At 47.7% G+C, this 7015-nt stretch overlaps 1 protein-coding gene across 1 annotated transcript in view; it reads right to left on the bottom strand.

The window, feature by feature from the left end:
• WNT4 (Wnt family member 4) overlaps positions 1 to 935 on the bottom strand; it is a 26758-nt gene extending 25823 nt beyond the window's left edge. Inside the window, exon 1 of the mRNA XM_006924469.2 lies at positions 113 to 935. The gene's annotated coding sequence lies outside the window, so the exon portion shown is untranslated. The remainder of the gene's footprint in view (positions 1 to 112) is intronic.
• Between the last annotated feature and the right edge of the window lie 6080 nt (positions 936 to 7015).

Below are 7015 nucleotides of genomic sequence, written 5' to 3'. Positions count from 1 at the left end.
GCGCCCGGGGCTGCGCACCCGGGAGTTTGGGGCCGCCCGGCAGCCTCCCGCCAGGCCCCTCCCTGCCTCCCGGCCAGCGCGTCCTCTGGCACAGCCCCTCCCTGGCGCTCACCTCCCTCAGCCTTCCGGGAGCTGGACGGGGCCTCTCCAGCTTCGGGTAGCTTGGGACGGTGGCCCGAGACTGCGGGAATCTGAAACCTCGCTTCTGGCTAGCCACAGGATCAGGGCGCGCCCTAAGCAGCAGGGTCTTGATCAAGTCCCTTACCTCTCGGGGCCTCCGTTTTCTCATTCGAGAAATGGACGTAACACCCCGGGGGTTTGTGAGGATGGAAGGAGCTTAGGGAAGGTCTCTTTTTAGCCCGCTCACCAAGTCTTGCTTTGCGTTTTGGTTTTCGGGGTGCTTGTTTTATTTATCCTCTTATGTCCATCAGATTCAGGCCCTAGCTCAGTGCCTGGCACAGAGTTAGGTGGCTGCTCTGTTAGTGGAATGAATGAAATAGAATGGGCTGCAGCCTGTGCATCGCTGGTGCAGAATGCTCAATTCCACACCGCAATAACTGGTAAGAGTTATCTGCCCGTCCCCAGGTCACAACCTCACCAGCTCCCTGATCTAATTTTGTGTTCCTTCTCATCCTGCCTCAGCCTGCGTCCCACCGCTACTCATAGCGGAAAGGACCTCTTGTCTACATGGAGAAACTAAGGTCCAGAGGGGCAGGTTGTTGCCTCACCTCACTAGGGGTTGGGGACAGAGCCATAGACCAGGCCTATGCCCTCAGCCCTGACTCGGTGCTCTTCACTGTTTTAAGAACATGAGGTTTGATCCCTTGTGGATGGTCTTGTTTGGGTGCTTGGATGGTGCCCTTCACCCCATGGAGTCCCTGGGGCTCAGCTCAGTAAAGGAGCTCAGTAAACATTTGATGTCGAGAGTGGGCAGAAGGTGGCAGCGATTTGTGGGGCCGAGCAAGAGTGCAGATGGAGGCTCACATACCATATGTCTAAATATTTGAAAGTTATAAATCAAGCTAACAAAACGTGAAATAAAATATGTTCTATTCTCCTCTCTTGACAAGTACATTTTCATAACAACTTGGAAGACGAGCTTTGAATGTCGAATTCTCAGACTCCTCGGACGCTGCACTGGAGCATGGTGGCACAGGGAGAGGAGACCCCTTTGTTCCCCACCTCTGACCCTGGCCTGCCCTGCAAGGGGCCTTGTGCACACACTTGTGAATGTCTCAGCCTGCACAAGCATGGTCCACACCGCCCTTGCCCCCCGGAGAGCTGCCCAGGGCTGGGCATCCCAGTGGTACAGTCTGTCCTCAGGGGTTGGATCTCAGAAGACCCACCCAGGTGCTGCAAGTAGGCTTAGGGCCATCTGGGCAGAGAATCCCAGGGTCCTGGGTACCTGGAGTGTGATCTAGAGGAGGGGGCACAGGCTCCAGGTGGGCACGTCCCCGCGGCCCCATGGTTTCTTCTCCCTGTGATGAGATCTTAGCTGGAGGAGGACCAGAGTGTGGGGACCGGTGCAGGGGCCACTCGCACTTAAGTGTGGTACTGAATTGGTGAACTGTTTTGAGCCAATGTATCGGCTTCCTGGAATTTTAGTGTGGTAAAGGTGGAAAATAATAATAATAGTAATAATAATTTAAACAGCAACAGGAAATTATTTTAGGGTGGCCGTAAAATTTTCTTCCAAACCATTTTTGAGAGTAATTGGGGACTGTAACTGGAAGATTTGCTGGGCTATCAGGCATGAAGCAGGACTCTGCCAGGCAAAGTAGGATGTTTTGTTCTGCTAAAATATCGAGCCCTCATATGCCAGGCATTATTCTGACTGCTTTACGTGCTGTCACTCATTTAATCCTCACAACAAACCTCACAAGTAGGTGTTGTTATTTTTTCCACTTTACAAATGAGGAAATGAAGGTTAGAGAAGTGAGTGACTTGCCCAGGGAAAGTGGTGGACCCAGGACTCCAGAGCCATGTCCTCAGCCCCCATGCTGCCCTGTGCCTGGGGCTCAGGTGTTTGGGCTTGAGCCCCTGTCCCACAGCACACGTCTCCTGACCTTTGGGGAGCTGCTGGACCTCCAGTGTCGTATCCATCAGTTGGGGATGTTACCTGACTCACCTTCTGCAGGGGCTGCTGGGTGACACACATGAAGCAGTGGGTGTGAGTTCTGTGAGCTGGAATGAACTGAGAGAGGAGGGAGGGAGGGAACTGAGGCCCATGGCCAGAAAGGCCCGCCCTGCTCGTGATAAGGATGAGGAGGAGTCCTTTGGTCTGAGTCAGTGGAAAGTCTTAATGTGAAAGTCTCTTTGAGGAAATGTCCTTCTAACTTTAAAGAACAGTTCAATTGTGACGATATAAACGCAAATTAATTAAAACGTTCAATTGTCAATAGTTCTTTCATATATAATTACATACGATAGTGAACAGGTATCTAGTGCTTCTGCTGTGCCAGCCATTGTTCCAGATACTTTGCTTATCCTAACTCATTTAATCCTGATCACAGCCCTAGGAGGTAGATTCTGTTATTATTCCCATGTACAGGTGCTGAAGCCCAGGTGTTGCTCTAAAGTGCTTTAAGGTATATCAACAACCCTAGGTCATAGGCGCTTCTATTATCTCCATTTTACATATGCAGAAACTGAGGCACAGAGGGTTTAAACTGGATTGCCCACAGTCATACAGCTAGTAAGTGGCACAGTCAGGGTTGAGATGTAGGAAGTCTGGATGCTGAATCGCTCACTATACTGTTCACTAGACAAGAGAGGGGGAAGTCATGGAATTTTCCCAGGCTTCTCCTGGAAGTTCCTGTAAACCCTCGACCCTCTCCCCTCTGTACCCCCTCTACGTGCCTAGAGCACTGAGTGCCTCACACATAATGGAGTCTGAATACATCTTGACTATTTCCTATTCCTAAGTTGAAGGAAACAATCCTTGACTTTCTAAGTGGCCCACTTTTGGAGTGAGTTCTCCTTTCTTACTAGTAAAACTTTGAAAATTCACCAAGGAAGGGAAACCTGGCCAAGTTTTTAATCGGAAAGAACCACATACAGCGGGTCTAAGTTATCGCCAGCTCTTGGTGAATGGGTCCAGAGCAATGTGCTTGGATGTACTTTCAGCCCAGTCTTAGAAGCACCCAGTAATGGAGTGTCTGGGCAGTCGGGGTCTGGGGTTTCCAATCCAACTTCCCAGATTGTTGAGATACAGAAACTGAGGGCATAGACTTGAGGTCTAGAACATTCTTAAGCCTATACATGCATTGTTCAAGGAAATGAAAAGTAGAGGATTTCTCTCTTGCCACCATAGCTCACACAATCTTGGACTTGGCTGGACGGATGTGCATAGTCCTCTCCTCTAGAGCTGTCTACCCTGGGGCCCTGATCAAGAAGGGAACAGGAACCTGACCCTTCGCAGCCTCTCATGAATGTTTGTGTGGCCCTGGGTAGCACCCTGCCCTCTCAGGGCCTGGCATTTGCTCCTAAAGACGCTTCTAGGAGTCTAGAGATGGGATAAAGTGGAATGTCAGGTTGTCGGAAAAACCTGTTTGTTCTCTTCTCTGTCAGATCTTTTTGCCTCTCTAAGCCTCAGTTTTCTCATCTGTGCAATGGGGATTATAAGAGATAGCGTGAGGAATCGATACGATAATATGTGTAAAGCCTTCTAAGCCTGGGTCCAGCTTCAGAGGTTGTTAGCGCTTCCTTTTGGTCTATGGTTTAAACCAGAAGTCACGCTCTGGTGGTCTGCAGGTGTGTTTTGCTTGGCCCGCCCGGTGTTTTTAAATATATGATTTTGTTGACAACATTTCAAGTTTGGGAGAGTCACACAAGAAGCTTGATCCCCAGTTCCTCTTGAAAAATGGGAATATTTTTGGCAGCAGGGCACCCGGATTCTCAAATGAAGAGGAGTGACGTCCACACATCTTTAACACCTCAGTCATGGCCCTGCACCCCCAGCAAAGCCCTTCGGGAAGGAAGGAAGCCGGTATTTCCTGAGCATCCTACTGTGTGTCAGGGACCCTATCAGCAGCTGTGCCTACATATAGCATTTAATCCTCACCATAAATTATTAATAGCTTTACTTTGCCAATGAGGAAATAGAGGCTCAGAGATTTGTGATGAGTTGCTCAAGCTCACAGCGTTAGCGGAAGGTACAGCCAGCACTTCTAATCAGGACCCGTGTCACTTTTCTCTTTTTGGGCTCTTTCCACCCTCAGCCTTGCACAGGGTCCATGGAGAAACCCTGGTTAGGACTTGTTGATGGGTTGATAGATGGGTTTGGGCATGTGATGTCAATGCCTGTGGTTCTCATTCTTTTACTTCAGATCCCCCGGGGGGGCTGTGGAGTTAGGGTAGGGGTCCAGGAATCAATGTGTACACCTAGAATTCTTGGAATAAAACTCTCCTACCTACATATAAGACGATTGTAGTTTTAAATTTTTTATTATGAAAATGTTCAAATCTACACAATTGAAGAAAGTAATAGTATAATAAACCCCCATATATGTGTCACCCAGATTCAGCAATTATCAACATTTTGTCCTATTTTCATCTACACTTTTTTGTTTGTTTCTTTTTCTTTATTGCATTATTTCAAAATGTAATCCAGATATCTCGCCACCTGTACATCCATCAGTACAGATTTTTAAAACTGCCTGGTTTTGACTGCTAAGAGCTGATTGTGCTCATTTCTTTTAAATTCCTAGTTCAGTGATGTCATGTTGGTAGTTTGAAATCGGCCATGGTGAGAGTATTTACACCGTGGAAATCAGTACGCGTGACAAACCAGGCTCCGTTCTCACCTCCACCCCGGAGTACCGGTTGTTAAATGTTTACACCGCTGTCTAAAACACACAGACGTTTTCTTACATAAGCACCATGCTATGATCTCACCTAATGAAATTAATGGTAATATTCTAATCGAATGTCCCCAATAGTTTCCAAAGTCTCCGTTTACAGGTGGCTTGTCTAATCAGGACCCAAACAAGGTCCACCTATGACATTCAATTGTCACGTCTCTTAATTTTTCTTAATCCAGGGCATGCCCTGCTCTCTCCCTCATCTGTGGTTTTTTTTATACCCTTGATCATTGCAGATGCCAGGTTAGTTGATCTGCAGAGGGTCCCCGTTGTGCGTTGGCTATTTGTGCTGTAAGTTATCATGTTCCTCTGTCCCTGTAGTTTCTGTTTTTAAAGTTTGAATAGATTAATCTAAACTTTTTTGTTTTTGATTTTTTTTTTTTGCAGGGGGCCAGAAGACTTCATAGATGGTGCTGGGTTGTACAATTAATTTTTCAAGGCCTGTAGATGGTTTATGATGCATGAAATGCAAAGTTATTGAACGCATTTTAAAATTTATGGTGGCTTTTTGTTATTTTACCATCAATGTCTATATTACAAACACACCCACTATGGAATCTTTTGCTATGAAGGAGGGGTTGTCAGGCTCAGGAAAGCTGGGCCCCTCTGATTGGGCCTCACCAGTCTGGGCAGGTCTTTCTACATTCCGGTCTCAGGGATGAAGAACTGTTTTTGGGAGTTCATTCCAGGATGCTGTCACTTGGATGGTCAGATAGTCCTACCTCATGTCTAACTGCAGTCTTTCCTGCTTTAGGTGCAGCCCATTTTCTCTACCTGGAACCTTGGAATTTAATTTCCCCTTTCTCAAGTCTCTTCTAGCACTGAGGAGAAAAGCAACCCCAAGTATCCTGTGATTCTAGGATTCTAAATCCTGTACTTGAAGTGGTAATCCTTTCGCCCCAAGGCGTTTCTAACCTCGTTGTGTCCCCAGCCCCAGGAGAAGTGGTACGTACCTTCTCCACCCACCCGAAGGATGGGGGGCCTCATGGGTCAGGGCAGAGGGATTTGCCTTTGCCTACTGTCCTGGAACCCCGCTGTGTGCCTTGGCTAGCAGGTCTGGGGTCTTGTCCACAACACCCAGCCTCATGTCTCGGTTCTGGTCCCCAGTAGGGTTCCTGTCCTTGCCTTCTCTTCCCCTCTGGATCAAATCCTGGAGACTGACTCCTCTCCGCCTTCATCCTCTTGTCTGCTCTTTGGGCTCTGACCCCACCTCACTGAGTCAGCTGGGAGATTGCTCTTTCCTTCCAGAAACAGGGAGCTGTGGTGAAAACACTTCTTGTGGCTGAGCTTTCTGCTTGAATCTTGAAAATGGCTTGAGCTAGAAGTGATGCTGGCTCCTTCGGGGAACAGGACAGCGTTGTTAACGCTATGCCTTGAGCCAGAAGTTTGAATCCGAGCCGTGTTGAACCTGCTCTTAGGTCCCAATCTAGGTAACAAGCTCTTCAGGTGCAGGGAGGCCCTGTGAGACCCATCCCTTTGCACATGGCAGAATTCCAAAGCAGCTCATTGGCCTGAAGGGAACTTGAGGGGGTGGGCGGTATGAACTTGACTTTTTCTCAAAGGTAATTCACATTACCTATAAGGCCTTGGACACATGTAATCTTGGAGTCTCGGAAAAAAGGTCTGACTTGTAAAGAAATATTTAAGGTAAGTTAGAAAAGGCATTCTAATAAGTTCATGGGAACAGGGAATTTAATCGACAGCTAAGGATTACTGCATAAGGTGCCAAATTGCTTTTGAATGTCTAGTTTGTTGACTTGTTTTTATTAGAACCTTTAAAAAAATGGATTGCTAAGATATTTTAGTAGAGGGCTTAATTTTCTTAAACATTAGAAAAGTAGAATGAGTGATGTTAACCTGTTTGTCATGCTTATCTCTGAAATCCAATTTTCTGGACAAGAGGCAGTGATGGAGGCAGCTCCTAGGATTGTTTTCCTTTAGCAGCAACCTGTCCTCATGTTGAAGGAGCACAAGCAAAGGCCCTGGGGTCAGCTAACCTTGGGCTTACTGGCTGCGTGGCTTTCAGGAAATCATCTATTGTGTCCCTCCATCTCCCCTCCATCTGCACTCCATCTCCCCTTCATCTCCCCTCCACCTCCCCTTCATCTCCCTTCCATCTCCCCCCCATCCCCCCCCATCTCCCCTCCACCTCC

The sequence above is a fragment of the Pteropus alecto genome, unplaced genomic scaffold, assembly GCF_000325575.1.
Source record: "Pteropus alecto unplaced genomic scaffold, ASM32557v1 scaffold39, whole genome shotgun sequence".
NCBI classification, from domain to species: Eukaryota; Metazoa; Chordata; class Mammalia; order Chiroptera; family Pteropodidae; genus Pteropus; species Pteropus alecto.
This window is presented reverse-complemented; position numbering and strand designations above follow the sequence as displayed.